The following is a 20,049-nucleotide window of genomic DNA, read 5'->3' on the forward strand; positions in this document are numbered from 1 at the left end:
GCAAACTACCAAGAGTGAAAGTGAAAAAAGACAAAACAAAATACAATGTAATCTTGACAGCCTTAGTGTCTTCATCTTTAAAATGGACATGATGATGTCTGTAGGAAAACTGAGCATTACAGCACACCATGTGTATAATGCTATTAGTATAGGGGTTAGCATAATAAAAAAGATTGATATATTGAAATGCTTAATATCTTATAGCTATTATGAGTTATTATTCATAGAGTCATAAAACCAGAAATTTAGAATGATGTTCAGAGATCATCTAATTGATGGATACCATTAAACAAATTTCCAAAGTTCTGTCTCAGGTCTTTTATTCTCATATGAAGTGCTAAAGCTAATGTGTTACCAGTGCTCCATCTAAACAAACTGTGACCTCATTCTCCCTATGGGGTAAATGAATGATATTACACATTTTCCTGCAGTCTGTATGTAGCAATATGTGACTGCATTTACATAAGTGAAGTAATCTGAGAGCATAGAACATGATGAAATACAATGTCAATTCCCTATTAGTAGAGGAGAAATTTCTATTTTCATCAGTGGGGTTTCAAACTATTTTCTTATTATATACTTCAATTTTCTTATTACAAAGTAGTTTGTTTTAGCACATTTGGAAAATGCAGGAGAAAAGAAGAAAATAATAATTTTAGTACATTTGGAGAATATTTACAGGGGAAAAGATGAAAATACATATTCTAGCCCAGAGATAATTATTTTTTGATATTTTTTCTTAGGGTATGAATGTAGACACACACAAACTCATAGACACTTTGGTTTTCACAAAAATGTTACAAAATTATGCTTATGGTTTTGTATCCTTTTCCACATGACAATTAGTTGTGGACTTTTCTAAATCCTTAGCAATTATTCTCTAATGCCATTTTTTAATTACTATGTGAAATTATATTACATAGATGTGTCATAATATAGTTGTTAATTTTTAGTATTTCAATGAACACTTGCTTTCTCTTAAAATTTGCAAAGCACTATCGTATACAAGTATTTACTCTTCAAATTGGTTGTGCCTAATCTATTTACTCTGCTTTTCTCAATAGACACATTTTAAATGGTAAATGCCTTTTTAGTAAGTGGTTTGTATTTTCAAATCAGAGAATAAAGGAGTGGATTTGAAAGTTTTTTCTCTTCTCACATCAATCATATTATCATTCTTTTTTTTAAGCTTTTTTTGACTAAAACTATTCTAGTTTGAGGTTTGGTTATTGTATCTTCGTCATGGTTGGTAGACGTGAAGCTTTATTCTTTTTTTTTAAGTAAAGTTTATTGGGGTGACAATTGTTAGGTTTCAGGTACACAATTCTGTAATACATCATCTATATATCATATTACCACTCTTAATTTCAGTATTTTTTACAAGCCAAGGAACTGTCTTTCCTCTTGATAGACCTCATGCTCATATAGATGTATATTTTTAAACACATTCTACAATTGCTTCCACTTCTCTTTGCATTTTACATGAAAATATAATTCTAACAGTCAATAATAGGCTTTATTATATTTTTGCATTAATTCATTTGCATGATAAAAATAATATATATGAATGATATAACATGTTGAAATATTTAATAGAGTTCCAGGATTTAAGGTTAAAACAACTCCTCACCCAACTAACTTTCCAATTCCACTCCCTAGACGTAATCATTGTTCAGATTTTATATTTTATATTATATTCAGACATTCCTATATATACAACAGAATTCTATTTCCATCTCTCTCTCTGCCTGTGTCTCTTGTCCCGTATGTCCTACACTTTTCACCTAAAATATTTTTTCTTATTTTGTCTTATTAATACATATAACTTTGTATCATATTTTATATGGTTACAGAGTATCCCATTGTATGAATATATCAAAATTTGCCTATAGTTTTGCCCAATGGTGAGTGTTGCAATGTTTTTGTTTGTTACTTCAATTAACTCATGGTTATGGTAAACAACGTTGTAGTAAGCAAATTTTGTGTACTAGTGCCATAAAGCTTTAGGAAAATTCCAAAAGTGGAATTTCTGGAAAAAGCATATGCACATTTTAGGACTTTGGAGTAAATTTCTCCTTTCTTTGACTTAGAGAAATCTCTAATTTATTAATGCCAATTTTGTGCAATGCATCTATGGGTTGAAAAAGTCTTTGAATTTCCTTGCTTATGACAATGATCCATCCTTAAATAAGAGAAGAATATATTATAAATTTAATTTTATTATAAAATAAACTCTAAATTCAAAATACTAATCATTTTAGACAAAATTTAAAAATTTAGAAATATTTTTGAAAAACAGATTTAAAAATTATTGCAAAACAAGACCACAAAGTATAATTACTTTTGTTTATTTATATTGACATGAGGAAAATTTGAGGATTACAAAGCAGTGATTGATTGGACAATAACTAAGTTATAGAATTAATAGCCAATATATACAAAGAGAGCAATAACACGGTATTGTTACCGAGAACAAACTAAACTAATCTCTTAAAATATTTTGCACCTGCCATTTATACTCTAAACCTACCACTATAGAAAATTTTAGAAAGCACAAAAATGTGCAAGCAGGTATTCTGTTAACCATCAGAACAATGATATTGTCACACGCCGTGTAGCCTCTGGAAACTCTGCTTTTCCCTTCTAAGATAATTAAAGTGAAAATTCAAATAACATCTCAATATTATAGAAATAATTTTTACATTGTGGCCTCCCTGAGTATCTCGAGGTTCATGACCCACATTTTGAGAACGGTTGCACTAGACCTTTTTAATTGTTGACTGCCTGTCACTTATGTTTCAACTTACTTCCTCAGACAAGCTTTCTAACCACCCAAATGGATGTAGTTTATGAGACCCGTTCAGTTATTCTCCATCATTTTAAGATATTATAATTTCTTGCCATTTACCATTCTCTGGAATTATTTTTAGGTTGCTTGTTCATGTTTGAGCAGTGTATTTTATATCTTTGACTTTCTAGATATTATCTGTCCCTTAGGCTTGGTGCAGGTCCTCCATATGTATTTCTTGAGTGAACAAAGTATTTTTTCAGAATATTCCTTGTTATTCTCAACTTGTTTATTTTTAGATGGATTTTAATATGCATTTTGTAATATCAAAAGCAATACTATTGCATTTGAATAAGATCACATTGATTTTATAAATCAGCTTAGGAGTGGGTAACATTGTAAAAATATTGAGCTTTGACATCCAAAAATAGGTTGTCTTAGCTTTTATCTAAGTATTTGCTGTGTGTATGAATATCTAGTTTTTAACCGAATCTGTAAAGTAAATTGATTAACTTTGGAAAACTCTACTCCATGACAGAATTATGGTGGAATTTTATTCCCTTCAACCATCCAACTATTTGGTGTTTTAAAATAGGTTCTTTTAAATATTTCCTTCAGGTCAAATTTTCTCCAGTCTATCTTGTGTCAGTCAGTGAACCAACCCAAGCTAGAAGACACATCTCTGTGATGGGCAATGCTGATGTGGATTTCAATTTCGCTGACAGGATAAGTAAGAACAAATTAAACTCCCGTTTATTTTTCACGAAAGCATGTAAAGCACAAGAAATGTGCCCATGACATTGTAGTTTTGTTTCAATGTTCAAAGTTCAAACCTAGAAGTTTCTCTGACATTTCCTCTAAAGCTCTCATGACAGATACACATCACTGTACGTGCACCATGTCTACCAGGTATCATGACTTTATATGTCTAGTATCATGTGTATAATGATACACATATTTAATTGGATTTAAGTGGAGTGGAATAGGAAGTGTAATAATAATTTCAAATATGAAAATAAAAAAGTACATCAAGATTGTACTAAACCAACTAAAAATAGAAAAGTGATGCCAGGCATCCTGACTTCCACTTCCCCAATAATCTGTGTGTGTGTGTGTGTGTGTGTGTGTGTGTGTGTGTGTGTGTGTGTGTGTTCACTGAATAAATCTAGCAGTTAAGAGTGCTCTATAACATATGTGCTGTGTGATCTTGAGCAATTCTCTTTGCCTTTGTTTGCTAATCCTTTAAAATAGAAATGGTCATGTTATCCATCTCAAAAAGCTTTAATTATGAGTTTAAATGAGTTAATGCATGTTAAACTCTTAGAACAATTCATTGCCTACAATAAACAATAAATATTAGTATTATTGTTATAGAGGTCCGCCACAGTCAGCACGAATGAAAGAGAGGGACATGGAAGATTGTACATTTTACAGGAGAAGCAAATTGCATGAGATGGGACCCCTTGTTTCTGTCTCTTCTATTGTCTGCTCTGCAACTAACTTCATGTATATAAAGTCTTTAAACCTCATTTTCCAATTCATAAAACAAGGTTAATTGTCTCCATTATGGAGATGTTGATGATTAAATGAGTTGATATATTAAATTACTTAGAACACTGTAATCATATAGTGATTGATTTTTGTAAAGTTAAGTATATAAAATAGTAGATTTAATATTCATAAATGCTTAATATTTATACTAATGTTTACATTAAGCAACATGCAAAATTAAATGCAAATTATAGGTTATTATAACTACTGTACAATAAAATAATATGATGCAAAGAGAATACACCCATGGGAAAGCAGAGAAAGTCTCCCTATTGGATGAACTAATATTTAAACTGATTTTGAAAAGGTGAAGAAATAGCGGAAAAAAATGTTTAATGCAGAGAGGTTTAAGAATTTTTTAATGCAGATGGTAAAATCTTGGTTGTTAAGTGTCATGCAAATTGTAACTGATCACATAACAATGATCAATGAATGTAGGTCATCATAGTCCATACTATGAATTTTGGATTTTCATTCAAGTGCTTTGGAATGCTAGTGACTATTTATAAGTAATATAACATAAGGAATCAGAAAGTCCAAATGGGACACAACAGCATTAGTCCAGGCAAGAAATGAAGATGGTGGCTTGAACTAGAGAGGTGACAAAGAAGATGGATAGAATTTGATACATACAATTGCAATATAATCAAGGAATGAGTTAATTGCATAAAAATATTCCCTTTTAACGTCTGCAGCTTGGATCTAATTAAGAATTTAAAGATTTCAAGCACTGAGAAAATATCTCATGGGTTAATTTCCAATATGCAATTCAACTTAAAATCAATACAAAACTATAAAATAAGTATAAGGCAGCTTTAAGAATTCTGATTTATCCCTTAAAGGGAAGCCCAATAATTCATCAGTCCACTCATAAATGTCTATAAAGATGTAGACACCATATTGCACTAGAGACCAGCCCCTGTTCTTACAAAGCACAAAGTCTAAGTGGAAGAGATGCAAATAAACATGCAGTTATTTACTGTGTGGCAAGTTCTTCCACAGGAAGAAGAACAAGACACTACCGTTTCACAGAGCAGCAGCACCAGAACTGGCCCTGATTTACCGAAGAAGCTTTTACATTAGAAAGTGAAAATCAGTGAAGGATGAGCTGGAGATAGCCAAGGGGAGAACAATTCACACATTTCCAGGCAGAGGGAAAGCTTTTCAAACGTACAGGGGGGTGGAGGAGCCTGTACATGGGAATCAACTGGCCTCCCGCAGCTGAATACATGAATAGATTGGCTGTAGATATACTCAAAGTTCAAAATAAATTTCTTTTCTTTTGATTAACGCTATGATGGTTCAGAACACATACTTTTCCCAAGGAGTTAAATTAATTAAAGATTTAACTATGTGAAAATAACATATAAGATTAAAAATATTCTGGGATTAATATATTTACAATGAACACTTTCCTACGAGTCCAGTAAGCATATCTTCCTAAAACTACAAAGTGTTGAAGATTTAAATAACCGAAAAGTGTATTTTTCAGTACCAAAGTCATGCAGCATGTTTTGAAAATGATATAATGTTGACTCATTATAAAATAGGTTCCACTAAAAACAAATTGATGTCTAACATCGAGTGGAATAAGTACTCATTATTTTAGTGTTGAAAGCCTTGGTTCTGAAATTTAATATGTACCTTTCATTACAAATATTCTTTCTCAATTATAACAATATTTGCAAGGAAATGGTTGACCTGTAAGATTAAGTAGTTAATACACTTTCAGATGATACACATTTTCCAGAGTTATTTGGTTTTCCCTAAGCTTCAAAAGGAAATTTCACAAAATAGCTCTGGGGTTTTAAAATACAAGTTGTCATTGACTTATTCATAAACCACAAAGATGTTTTCATGATAATTACTTCAAATTTGAAAACTCTACTGTGCTTCTAAGTTTCCCCTCTGCAGAATGTGTATGTTTGGATACTCACCCGAACCTATTATATTCCAAACCACGTCCAATTTCTTCCTTTGCACAACAATGGAATTATATGATGTCAGCAAAAGTCTTTCTAAAGTTTCCACGATGAAAATGGGGCAGATACATTATAGTAATCCTGGCAATGATTTGTTCGTTGAAATATTTTCATATTTAAAAAAAAAAGCCATGTTGTTTTGTTCCTCCAGTTAGAATGCTTGTGACTCAATTTTTGAAATAAGTCAATGATTTGCAAAGTTGGCTGTTGATCAAAATCATTGAAGGAATTTTTTTAAAAATGTAGAGTCCCAAGAGATTTTCCTGGGAGGTACTAATTAAATTTGTGTGGCTGAGGAATCTACATTTTCACAAGTACCAAAAGTGATTAGGATAAGAAGAAGAAAATAGGTAAGTTATATTCTATTCATTCCTCTATTTTTGCTTCTCTATGTACTAGAAGATCTGACCACCCAAAGTTTGGAGGCCTCATGCTAATATCAGGCATGATATTCACACTATTGAAATGATCTTCTAAGGACCTCAGGATCCAAATGCCTGATTTCTTATGGTCTTCTGCATGAGCCAAAGAGCCACTTTATAGCTCTTATGCTTTTTCAGTCCTCTTATGGAAATGGTATCTCCGCCTTTTTTTTTTTTTTTTTAATGAAAAATGTGTGAGTGCAATGGAGGAAATTTGAAGTTAAACAGAAGGACTCCAAGAGGGAAGCAGAGATGTGTTCAGCATGACCTGTCTCATGACTATCTTTTCAGTCCACAAATAATGCAAATTGGAGGAAAGTTGTTAAAAAAACTCAAGGTCTTCAGGAATATTCCTATTGGTCAGATATTACAAGTCTGAAAACTGGATAGTCACAGAGTATTTATTCATTTTATATTGATTGAAAATGAATGTACTACATTCAGTTGTACAAAGAAAATTGGAATATTTATTTTTCATTTTTTTGTTTAGTCTCTTCTACCAGCACTGGATGGTAGGAAATTTAAATTTGACTGGCATTTTGTTAGTCTCTATCTATTTAAACAGTCTCTTTCCATTTAGATTGTCCCCTTAGTCTTCCAGGGTTTAACTCCCTCATCATTATCTTCCACAAGATGGAATCTGGATATGGAGGACACTGAATATATCTTCCTGGTGTCAGGGGATGGAGGTAAGGAAGGAGGGCTACTGGGATCTCTATTACGGTTCTTTTGTCCCTCTTGGTATCTTCCTGATTAATCCCTGCAACAGGAGCCTGAGGTTCCTGAGTTTGTAGTCTCTCATCTCTGAGGTCAGTCACGTTGTGTCAGTCCTCCGTGATGGTTCATTGCACACCATCTCTGGCTGGCTTTGAGTAACTTCTGATGTTTGGCTGTGACTCCCAAACAAACTCTCTCTTGGATGGCTGATTCTACAATAACAGAAACAAGGTCAAAGTTCCTTCAGTATAGTGAGGGAGAGAGAAAAGGGACCAAGATGAGTTCCATTATTAGTCTCCTATTGCTGCTGTAACAAATTACCACAAATTTAATGACTTAAAATAGCACAGGTTTACTATCTTTCAGTTCTGGAGCTCAGAAATCCAAAATGAGTTTTACTAGATTAAAATTGAAATGTCAGTGGAGCTGCATTCCTTCGGAGGCTCTAAAGGAGAATTCATTTCCTTGCCTTTTCCAGGTTCTAGAAATGCCCACGTTCCTTGTGTCTTCAGCTCACCATCTTCAAAGTCAGCAATGGTCAGTTGCATCTTTCTCACATCACATCACATCACATCACATCACATCACATCACATCACATCACATCACATCACATCACATCACTCTGACACTGACACTTCTGCCTCTTTCTTCCACTTTTAAGGACCCTGTGATTACATTAGTCCTACCCGGATAACCAGGATATCTCCCTACTTTTATTCTGCCAAGTATCACCCTTAATTTGATCAAGTACCTTAACTCCTCATTGCTACATGATGGAACATATTCACAACTTCTGGGAATTAAAAAATGGACATCTTTGAGAAGCCACTCTTCTGCTTGTAACCATTTCCAAACGTTTTGTCGAACTATAGATACATTTAAATAAAATCTCCAAATGTGTTTCATTATAAGAAAGTCTGCTCTTTAGGTCTATGTCTTCTAATATGTTTCATAATAATTTTTCAAAAATCAATTCTAGGCACATCACATGGTGTCTCCTAATTTATACTCTATATTAGAGAATTAGAGTTTCTACTTTTAAGATTTTAGTATTCAGTTAGGGAAGTGAGTTGAGATGCGATCTTTAGTAGAGTAATTAAGCTGTCACATCGCCAAATTGTGAATTTAATATTCCTTTGGAAGTCAGGGAAAATAAAATTATAATGAGTTTATTCTGGGTCTGGTTAATGTCCTTTCTGGGAATAGACATTGGAGTAACTTAAAAAATACACTGAGAAATTTGCCTGTGGGTATGTGGGTTGTATTTCCCAAAAGTGATGCTGTGCTCTAGACTGGGCAACCAGAAGAGGGAGAACATGAGTCCTCGCAGGTCTGCGTTTATTTCTGTGATCTTCATGATCATGACTCAGAGGAATCCTTAAAAATTCATTCTCTCATTTTGCCACTTCGGAAAAAAAAAAAAAAAAAGAGAGAAAGATGAGTACCTAATGGAGAAACAGTTGTGGAGTTGTGCTGGATTATGGACCACAGTCATTGAAAACATTTCCCCAAATTTCTAATATCCTTTTGTCCATGAACATCCCAGGATCCTTATGAACACTGACTCCCCTCTTTCCTCCGTGTCCTGCCTACTTCCCAATTATGTTTTCCTTTACTGTACCTTTAATTACCTTGTGATAAATGCAAACACCTGTCCTTGTCCTATGTACGTGTGTGTATTTAGTAGTACGTATCCTGTCCCCACAGAAGGTGACTAAAATGAACAAGGAAGTAAACAAATAAAGGGGGTGTCCCGTTACTTTTAGACTCACTACTTCAGATTTATTAGCCGTTATATAGGATTCTTACTTACATCCCCTATGACATAGTATATATTTGGGGAACAATCCTTAGAAAAAGAAAAAAACAAGGCAAAGTAATTATTCTATAAATATAGTTAACATATATGTGGTTAGTTTTGAACCCTATGCCTCCCTTCCTCAATTCCAAATATCACTTTCTGCCTAGGAATATTTCAAAATATGGGAAGGAAAAAGCAACACTAGGAAAAGAGCAAGGGTTCAAACATAAATGAAATTCCCAGGTCTCCCTTTCCCACAAATACACAAATCTTTCCACCTGAGGTGGTGAAAGATGTCCAAGATACTATTATGTGTTTGATAACTGTGACTCCAACGTACCACGTCTCATTGTACATGCAGAGCTCCATCAGTAGTTCATTTTAACGTCTTATTTCTTCAAAGAGTATTTCATGGTAATGATTGCCAGAGAAATTCACCAGTTTACCATTCTAGACAAACACAATAACGATCATTAACATTTTAGTGATTGGCAATAGAGAAGCCCTTTCGTGTATATTATTTGACATGATCCTTATTAAAATCCAGTGAAATATAAATTATTAATACTAAGCTTGTGCTAAAGATGAAGAAAAATCAGGCCTCAGCAACAGGATGTCTGCCTCCAAATTCCATGACTTCCCAGCTCTGCCATCTTTGACAGAGGCAATATTTTCTCTCATGTTTTCCATATCCCTTTGTGTACTAGCTCTCTCACCAACTCTCTCCACATTCCCCACTCAACTCAGATTCTTCCACATGCTTAATAGTACCTAGAATCCCTTGGGCTTTGCTCTCAGCGTGTTATCTACCAGTCTCAGTTACTCTTGTTTGTTTCTGTCATAGCACCTATTACAATTTGCCTTTTATTTATATTTCTGTTACTGTGTGTGTGTGTGTGTGTGTGTGTGTGTGTGTGAGAGTACGCACGCATGTGAATGTGCATGTATCCCTCAACAAAATTAGACAGTACTTGCTTTTTATGTTATTTTCACTGTAGTGCCTCCAGCATCTCTCATAGTGTTTTCTGCACAGGGTAGGAGTTCACATAGGTGTGGAATGAATGGACACATAAATGAAGATCATGGTTTAATCTAGTCAGACCTAAAAAAATATTACATATGATAAAGGATTCTGGATTCTATTATAGTAGGAGCCTCTTGAATATCTTGTAAGAATCAACTCATAATGGAGGTAGTCCAGGGATTCTGTGAGGTCTTGCGAAATGTTGGGAGATAACAGAAGTTTCCCACACTTCTCATGCCATATCCTGAAAGCATTTAAGTTTGGTCCTTTTGCACCGCAGTAGTCTTTTAAAACTTCTACTTCTCAAACAATTTATGTTTCAACAATATTTATGCTCTGAATCTCACAGATTTAACAGTCTCTCATTGCCAACTTAGCGCATACTATTAACACTAACATTGCATGTGCGTGATTAAAAAAATACAGAACTTGAGGACAGGTGGTAATATTAGTTCTTTCACTAATTTGTTGGTTTTTGTTGGTTTGTTTGTTTTCCTGGCAATCATTTAACTTCTTTGGGCTCTACAATCATTATCATTATAATGAAGTTAGAAAAGTATAAAGAGACAGAAAACAACCACAACAAAAATAATAGCAAACAGAGATAACGAGAAACCATTTTGGACCTATAAAATGAAACTAATTTAAGAAACATTGTTTTAATTGGCAAAATGTAGTGGAATGTTCATAGGCTTTGATCCAGTAATCTTCGTATCTAGATATCAAAATATTAAATGATTTATAATCAGAATAATACTTTTTTTCAACATTATATAATATGACGTGGAAAGAAACTCTAAAGTACAGGATTAAGAACATGAATATGTGACTATGTGGTAAATTCACATAATATAATATAACACATTATGAAAATTATACTCTTTATATAATGAAGTAGAAACATTTCTATTCAAATAAATCAGTAAAAGCGTGGTATGAAAATTCATAATTTTTATTTGCATTGATATAACAGTACGCACTTGCACCAGCATACTGTGTTCCTCTGAAAATAAAACTGGGTCTGTGGTGCTTGGCTTCAAAACACACATTAGGGCTTATGTTCAGGGGATGTCATCCTGAAAAATCATGGCAGGGCTTATTTTCTGGATAGGTTTTATTTTTGAGGAAACACGGTATATATCTAACAATGAAGGAAGTTATAGTGAAATCATTGAAACAATTATCTCCTTGAGCTAAAGATTCCTTTTAACTTTAATATTATACATTTACACAGCTTCATATCAAAATAATTGTCTCAGAGAGAGGCAATACCTAACAATGATTAATTCCTAAATGCTGATGCAAGATTCCTTACTTTATGTTTTTTTTGTTTTTGTAATTATGATCTAATTATCTTATTTATGTATTCTTACCCCAACCAAAAATAAAGTGAAGAATTTGCCTGTTAAACTTATGTGAGCATTTTGGATAAACCTTTGAAAACTTTTAATTTAATTTTCACACTGACAATTATAGTAGTTTTAGGAAATGAAATGATATTTTCTGATTCAAATTTGAGAAAAAATTATAATACAAAATTAAAATTATGTATTCTACAAATTGCATCACATTTTCAAATAATGTGATAAATATTATATTTTTTCAAGCACATCTCCCCTCATTTTTATGTCTATATTTATTTTGAAGAAAATAAATACTCTGGGTACTCAGAAAACATTACCTCACCTCAAAAAAATACTGTTTTCAATAGATGTCCAGTCTAATATAACCAAAGAAGGCTTTTCAGACATTATGCGCTAGTGTAAACATAGGAAAACCTCAGACAAACCTTTGCTCTGTTTGCAAAAAGGATTCTTTTAGGTGACTGTTTTTAAACTTCCTTAACTCTGCTTTTCCATTTCACCAGCAACAATACCTTACAGTTTCTGAAGACTGATCCTTAAGGTATCTAAGTCACCAACATTTTCAGAACCCAATACTACAGATGTGATTTTCCCTAATTTGTTTGCTAAAAATAATGTGGTGTTTTACCACAACTGCAGTTTTCTGGGTTCAGAATCCAACCCAGAGAATTTCATTTGGTTTTCTAATTTGGTCCAGCTGTTGAAGAAGAACAATCTTCTTTTCTCTGTCTTTTTCTTTCTCTCTCTTTTCTTTCTTTCTTTCTTTCTTTCTTTCTTTCTTTCTTTCTTTCTTTCTTTCTTTCTTTCTTTCTTTCTTTCTTTCTTTCTTTCTTTCATAATTTTTCTCAGAGAAAAATTTCTCAGAGAATAAATTTTCTCAGAGAGAGAGAGAGAGAGAGAGAGAGAGAGAGAGAGAGAGAATGATCATCATCATCATTCTTTGGATGCTCATGACAAAATGGAAGTAACCTTGTTGAAAAGAGTGAATTTTCAGTATCAGAAATGCTACTAGCACACACTCATTTCATAACGTAGGTGTTTACAAGGAGTGCATATTTACAAGGAGTGATGCAGACTTTACTAAATGTGCTAAAATTGTGTCACCTTGAACTTATTTTTTTCCCTTCTAGTATCCAAGTTACTCCCTCAGATTCCTCTGGCAGAACACAAGTTACAAATCATCTCTATTAACTGGACTTTTCCCCTGAACACTCCAAATTAAGGAAAAGGAAATAAATAAAAGCAAATAGTTTGCACAGTTTTGAACAATAATCCAAAACCTGAGTAGTTAGTTGTGAGGGTATGTATAGAAATTAACCAACCAGTCTCCTCCATTCAAGCATTCATTCATTTATTTAATCATTCATTCATTCAGTCAAGATATATGGAATGCCCAACTATGTGTCTAGAATTATCCTATGTTTTTGACATACAGCAAAGAACAAGACAAAGTCTCTCCTCTCGAGGAGTTTATCTCTCTGGGGGAGAAAAGATAATAAACAAGAAAACAAGATAAACATAAAATAGTTTAAGTACTATGAAAAATAAAACAAGAAAAAGGGATGGGAAGTGATGAAAATGTACATTGTTTTATAAATGATTATCATGCAAATGACATTGGAACACAGGTCAGAGTCCTAGATAGAGGGAAGAGCAAGTATAATGCCCTGAAGTAGGACAAGCTTGGCATATTAGTACTGAGAGTTGGACAAGGAATTTTCATGCACAGCCTTATAGATTGAGTTACTGTAGAAGTGGTGTTGTTTAGAAGTGGAGTAGAAAAAGGGAGAGAGTTGAAGCAGTAAAATCACTCAGAATGTATCACATCCAGGTGACATATGATGGTGTTGATTGGTTGGAGATGATGAAAATGGGACAGATTGAGGACATGCTTTGGGTGTTATGCCAGTAGTAGTTGCTGATGGTTTATCAAAAACACTCCCAACACTTGAATGAACAAATCAGTGACTATCGTATATTGACAAGAAACAACCTGTGTTTATTTCAATAACTGAAGGCAATGAAAATCATATTATGTTCTCTTGGATGACAAAAGGCTAAGAATATTGCTAATGATTATCAGGAAGTAGAGTTGAAAAATAGGTACACTAATTACTGCTAAATGAGTAAAACTCATACTCCTTGTTTAAAATTCAGTGGGTTTATTACCAGTACATTATTCTGTTCCCTAGTAGTTTAAAAGGTTTGCTTTACTCACATTTGTATTTATTCCTTCTTAATTAAATTAACCAATGTGTATTAACTACCTACTATAACCCAGGTCTTTGTGAAATAACATAGACATAGTGCATACACATAATTACAAATTTTTCTATGAAAATTCTGACAATTTTGCTCCATTTTCTTTTGAAGTTTAATGCTGTAGAGAAGCCCAAGGCAGGTATAATAATTTTCCCTCGGTAGACAGTCTCTTTTATTGTTGCTTCTGTCACGTTATGCCTGTGTGATTTTGTGTGTGTGTGTGGCTAGTATTATATTTATTTTTGAAATCCAGTTACTTTACCAGGTTTCATTAAGATTGTTTTTTTCATTAATTTTTTGATACTTCATGGTCCCATTTTAAGTGGCAGATTAAAATTTTCAACTCAGAGAAGGTTTCCCTGTTTTGCCTTTGATTATTCCTTTTGCACTATTTGAATCAGTTTATTTTTAAAGAATAGCAATTACTCACTGGATGATTTTCTTGTACTGTTTTTATTTTTCATCACATTGGATCATTCATCCCTTTGTCTTTTCCTTTTGCCTTATTTCTACAGTGTTGATTTACCAATTTACTGTCTCTGAAACTATATTATTTTTCTCACAATGCAATTTTATTTCTTTAAACTATGTTTGTATATCATCCAGTTTTCTATTTCTTTCTATTTCAGTATCTATTATTTCACACACACTAGTTCTTCAATATTCATTTAGAGTAGAAGTAGAGCTTTTCAAAATTTCTGTTTTCTAGATCAGTGGTTTTCAAAGCAGCGCCTTTTCCCTGCCACAACTTCAATTCTCCCTTTTATTTTATGTTATAGGATCTTTATTATTTACATACCGTATCTCAGTTACTTTTCCTAAGTAAGTTTTATAGTAAGTGTCTTTATTCTTACCCATTTAATCTTAAAGTGATAAACTGATATGTCTAATGCCACTCATCTTGTAAACAGACACACAAAAAGAGTATCCCAAGTCATTTTGACCATGGGTTTTTAATCTTTATGGTTGCTCTCCACTATCTTGGAAGCTGATTTAGATTCTGAGGCTATAGTTCAGGCTTCCACGTGAGCTGTCTGGGTCCCCTGGGCATATTCTCCTTCAGCTCTGAGACCTGGGCCTGCACTAACCCCATAACCTCTCTGGGGATTTCCACCTCTGAGCCAGAGCTGCCCTGTTCTGACCCATTTGTGTATCAGGGATGTGAACCTCTATGCATGGTGAGAATTACCTTAGTCAATTCAGGCTTCTCTAAGAAAATACCACAGACTGGGTGGATTAGAAACAACAGGAATTTATTTACCAGAACTCTGGAGGCTGGAAATTCGCAATTGAGGGCCAGCACAATTGGGTTCTAGTGAGGACTCTCTTCCGGATGCAGATGGCCAACTTCTCATTGTCCTCATATGGCAGAGAGCAGAGCAAGGCAAGACCTCTGGAGACTCTTCTCAAAGCACTCATCCCCTCATGAAAGCTACACCCTCATGGCCTCATCGAACGGTAACTACCTCCCCTAGTTCTCACCTCTTAGCACCATCACATTGAGGCGGTAAGTTTCAACACATGAATTTTGCAGTGTTACAAACATTCAGTCCATAAATGCGATGAAATGGATAAATGAGAGAATGAGGAGGTAAGAGAGTGAAGGAGTAGAGGGGATACCATAGAACAGGCAGAGGGAACTTTTTCTCCCCAACTCTTGTTAGCAACTCATTTCCTTATCGCCTAGCTGATGAATTAGGTCTTTATTTAATCTCATTTGTCTATCAAAGTCCCTGTCCTTTTACATTATTTATTTCTTGTCTCTTTTTTTCTTACAAGAATATAAATCAATTGCACAGTTGGTTGTAAAATAACAATGAGACTATATCAGTGAATACACTTGTCAACTAAAAGCTGCCATATCAATATAAAATAGAACTGCTATTATTATAATTGCTACTGAAAGGAAATCCAGAGAATGAATATAAACTAATGGTTGTTAACTAAATTTATTGTAGAAATCATTAATATATATGTGGAGAGAGAGAGAGAGAGAAAGAGAGAGACAGAGAGACAGAGAGAGAGAGAGAGTCAAAAAAAGTGTATGCACATTTTAAGAAAGGAAAATTGCATTAAAATTGTAATACTGAATATATACTAATAAGAAAAGATGAATACAAGTCAAGTTTGACTTCTGCAATTATTAGAGGTGCTCAAAGTGGTTACCATCAGAGTCCAGACACTTCTCATTATGGCAAACTACTGCTTGAGCTACGCTCACCAAAGTGTCCACTTGTATACATTTCTTTGTCTCTCTCTCTGTCTCTCTTGCTATATATATCACACCAAATAATTATGCTGTACACCTTAAGTTTCTATGTTATATGTGAATTATATATCAATAAAGCTGGAAAAGAATTAATGTTTTTTTCATGTAAATAAGCAACAACTTCAAATCAGTTTCCTGTTTGTAAGAGTCAGAAAGAACCAAAGTCAAGGAGTTCTAATACAGTACAAAAAGACTGTTGACATTATTACCTAATTTCCAACATTTGTCAACTAAGGCTGGAGGCATTATTTCTGAGAAAGGAGTTTAAAAATGCACACAGGCTATCAGAAGAAAATGTACGCTTTGTGAACATGACAGCATCTTTTAAACCTTGGCTACCCTGCACAGCCTACTCATGAGTAAAGTTTCCCACACTGACTTTTCCTTTCAGAACTCTATGAAGTGCATTGCCACTCATGTTAGGGAAATAGATCTCTAATATATTTATCAGTGAGACTGAAGCTAGGAAGAATTACCATAGGAAAAAAATCTGTCTATTAATACAGATGGCATGGGAAGGATCTTAATCACAATAACACCATCCAGAAACATCTGGTTTCATAAGCTTTGTTTATCATTCCCGAGACCTCAGTAAAAGCTGTGTGATTTGTAGGTGGCCTGGTATTTCTTACAGCGTTCCAGATGTTTTTTCCTAAAGTCAAGGACAGCCACAGGAAATTTGTCTAGCATTATAATTTTTAACGATGAACGGGTACACGACACTTTTGACTTTCATTTTCTCCCAGAACCTTCTCAGACAATATCTTTTTATTCATTTTTAAAGTTTATTGAAATAATATCTCAGTTTTACATCCCACAGTTTTTACTACAGAGAAGAAACTATACTTTTTTTTTATTTTCTCCATATCTACCATAGTTCCTGTAATATTCCAAATCCTCAATAAATGTGTGAATTAAAGGAATAAATGAATGAATAATTAAATTAATTAAAATTTTATTTTCTATTTTATGAGCATGTTAATATTGCAAGAGGATATTCACTCTTATCCCTCATACACACATAACTGGTTTTGTGATAAGATGGGAAAAAGTAAATTATTTCAAGAGAAACATTCTATATTTTTCACTTATCAATGCCAGACCAAGTGACTATATGGATTCTTTATAAACTAGCAATCGATACAAATTACAGAATTGTCTATACTAGGATTCCATGAAAAAAATGACCTTAACTGTGAAATTTATACGTGTTTCCATAGTTTTCTAATTAAGTGTGTTGGTACAGTGCCTGAGGCCCACTGAGGTCTCCTGTTGTTTCAGTAATATGCCTTCTTCATGGTACAAGACTGTGTATTCATAACTGTCAAACCACCGGCAAGTTATCAGCCCACATTTAAGGCAGGCTGCACTTTTGTTAATGTGAGCTCTTGTGGGAAACAGAAACTTGACTGTTTTTATCCCATTTTAAACTCGTAAGAGAAAACAGGGATTTTTTTCAAACACGATAAAATTCTTTCTCCTCAAGAGATTTTTCTTTCTTAGTGTCGTTCAAATAAGGACTGTTTTGGAAATGCTGACAAGATCTCAGCAAAGGCATCCAGTGTGAAACATATAATATGTTTATTTACCTTAGAAACCAGAAGAACATTGCAAAAGGCCAGAATTGGCCCTGCAAAATGTGTTGTTAACATGTACAGTTTGACTGCTTAGGTTGGATAAAGTCAGGTAATTTCTGCACTGATAAAGAAAAACAATCCATTTTCTGGCATCTTTCAAATGTCTAGAACCCAACTCTCTTCCCTGAGCTCCAGACACTTAGATCCAATGCCTCCTTGATACGTCCATGTGGAAATTGAATAGGCATCTCCAAATGAACACATCCAAAACCAAACTTGATTTCCAACCTCTCCACCTCAGCTTCCTCACTGTCTTTCCCATCTCATTCAGTGGTGACTTCATCCTACCAAGGGCTCAGGCCACAATTCTTGGAAGAAGAATCTCTGTCTTTATTATTTTTCCCTCACACCCCATTTGACTTCTCAGCCATCCTTGTCCTCTGTATCTTCAAAACATTTCCATATCGCGACTCCATCCCACTACCTTCTCTGCTACTATCCAGCTCAAAACCATTATCAGCTCTTGCTTGGTTATTACAGTGACATTCTAAATATCTTTCCTGGATTGTCCCTGTCCCTGTACAGTCTATGCAGCCAGAGGTATCCTTTCCCAGACAGTTGAATCAAATCATTCCTCTGCTGTGGACGCTTCAGTAGCTTCCTGTCTTACTCAGAGGAAAAGATAGTCTTTAAACAGGCCTAAAAAGCCCTATAAGATTTAGGTTCCCATCACCTCTCTGATCTCATGCCATACCTTGCGTGCCTTTCCTCCCTTTAGTCTATTCCCATGTACCCTCTCTGCTCTTACTAGAACATGCCATCCATCTTCCTAATTTAGAGCTCCTTTCTTTTGGTTTGCTTCCTTCCCTCCTTGATATCTCTGCCCCAATGTCACTTTATCTGAAGGTCTTTCTCTGACCATCCTAGTATATAAAATAGCAAGTCCCACCCTCTCACTTTCTTATTTCCCAGTCCTGCTTAATTTCCTCCATTTTGTCTGTCATGCCTCAGACTGTCCCCTGCACTGTAACATCTGTTGCATGCGGGTGACATTGGCCATTGGTCTATCTCACAGGAGGTCTTTAATAAATATGTGTTGAATAAACAAAGTGATCAGTGTTAGTAGGTACTCATATATTGGGCATGCACAGAATGGCTAGAGTATTTTGAGTACATTTTCAAATTGATTTGTGTCTCTATGCTTGCACATGATTGCCTGGAAACATGAACTCAATCCTCACAGTTCCTGCTGGAATAAGGAGCTTGGAGAGAAAGTCTCCTCCATCAATAGCTATACATTGCTGGGAGTCATGTACTAGGTGGCATCTCACCTAGGCCTTTTCTAATTATCTCACACTGCGGAGGTGCAAATACAGTTTCTCTTACTTGAAAACTATTTAACTCCATTTGAAGGTTGTTTTACATTCCCGGATGTTAATGCTTCCATTTTATTTTAATAAGTTTAGTGTTTTCCCTCTCTTCATTTTTCTTTGTTTTTCACTCTTATACTTTGTAGTGTGAAATTGATAGCTGTCCCAGACCTGTGACTCAAAGCAACTGTGACAGATGGTTCACCAGAATACATAAACAGATCCACTGAAAGAAATTCTTTCACAATAAGTGTGGGAATTAAAAATGAGCAGCAAAGTCAAGAACAAAATGACTGTACTACCAAATCAGCAACCTATAATACCTGTTCTGTGGGAATCTGAAGGGCCATAGGATCTTGTAAACAGTTCGGTGTGCATTAAAAGCAGTCTTGGATCAGGCTTTTCTGGAACTTTGGATGACTAAGAAGCTGTGGCATTTTTAGTTTCCTTGTGGAATTGAGTGTTTTGTTTTGTTTTTTTGTATGCATGAAAGATAAGGCAATGAGATTTTGCATCTGTAGCTGGAATGAGCTGTGGAATGAAGGAGTTCCTTGGAACAGTATTATGGTGAAAGAAGAAGGAAATAAAAGAAAGAAAATAGTAACAACTTAGCAAAAGGAGTGAACCAAAAGGAAAGCTGAGACCCACATTATGCCTGATTTATGTGATGAGAATGACATAGCAATTTTCATTGTCAAATCAAGGTCATTGAAGAGAAATGCATTAAAAGAACATAAATACTGTGTTATGGAAGATTTGGGTCGCTCGAATATGGTAAGATGACCGGCCTTAAGGCAGAAAGGAGTACAGCCTGTTTAGCATAAATGGGTGAAGGGGGCTCACCCAACTACAAAGGGTCAGAAGCAAAGTCACACTTTCCAACCTCTTATGCAAACAACACAAAAACAAAACTATTAAGAA

The 20,049-nt window shown here is 34.4% G+C and overlaps 1 long non-coding RNA gene across 1 annotated transcript in view; it reads left to right on the forward strand.

The window, feature by feature from the left end:
- The window catches only part of LOC148759103 (uncharacterized), a 44,615-nt gene extending 40,860 nt beyond the window's left edge, over positions 1–3,755 (forward strand). The window contains exon 3 of the long non-coding RNA XR_016022465.1: positions 3,407–3,755. This is a non-coding gene — a long non-coding RNA (uncharacterized LOC148759103). The remainder of the gene's footprint in view (positions 1–3,406) is intronic.
- The last annotated feature ends 16,294 nt before the right edge of the window (positions 3,756–20,049 follow it).

The sequence above is a fragment of the Rhinolophus sinicus genome, chromosome 1 (assembly GCF_057876585.1).
Source record: "Rhinolophus sinicus isolate RSI-liver-muscle chromosome 1, RSI-T2T, whole genome shotgun sequence".
In the NCBI taxonomy this organism is placed as follows: Eukaryota; Metazoa; Chordata; class Mammalia; order Chiroptera; family Rhinolophidae; genus Rhinolophus; species Rhinolophus sinicus.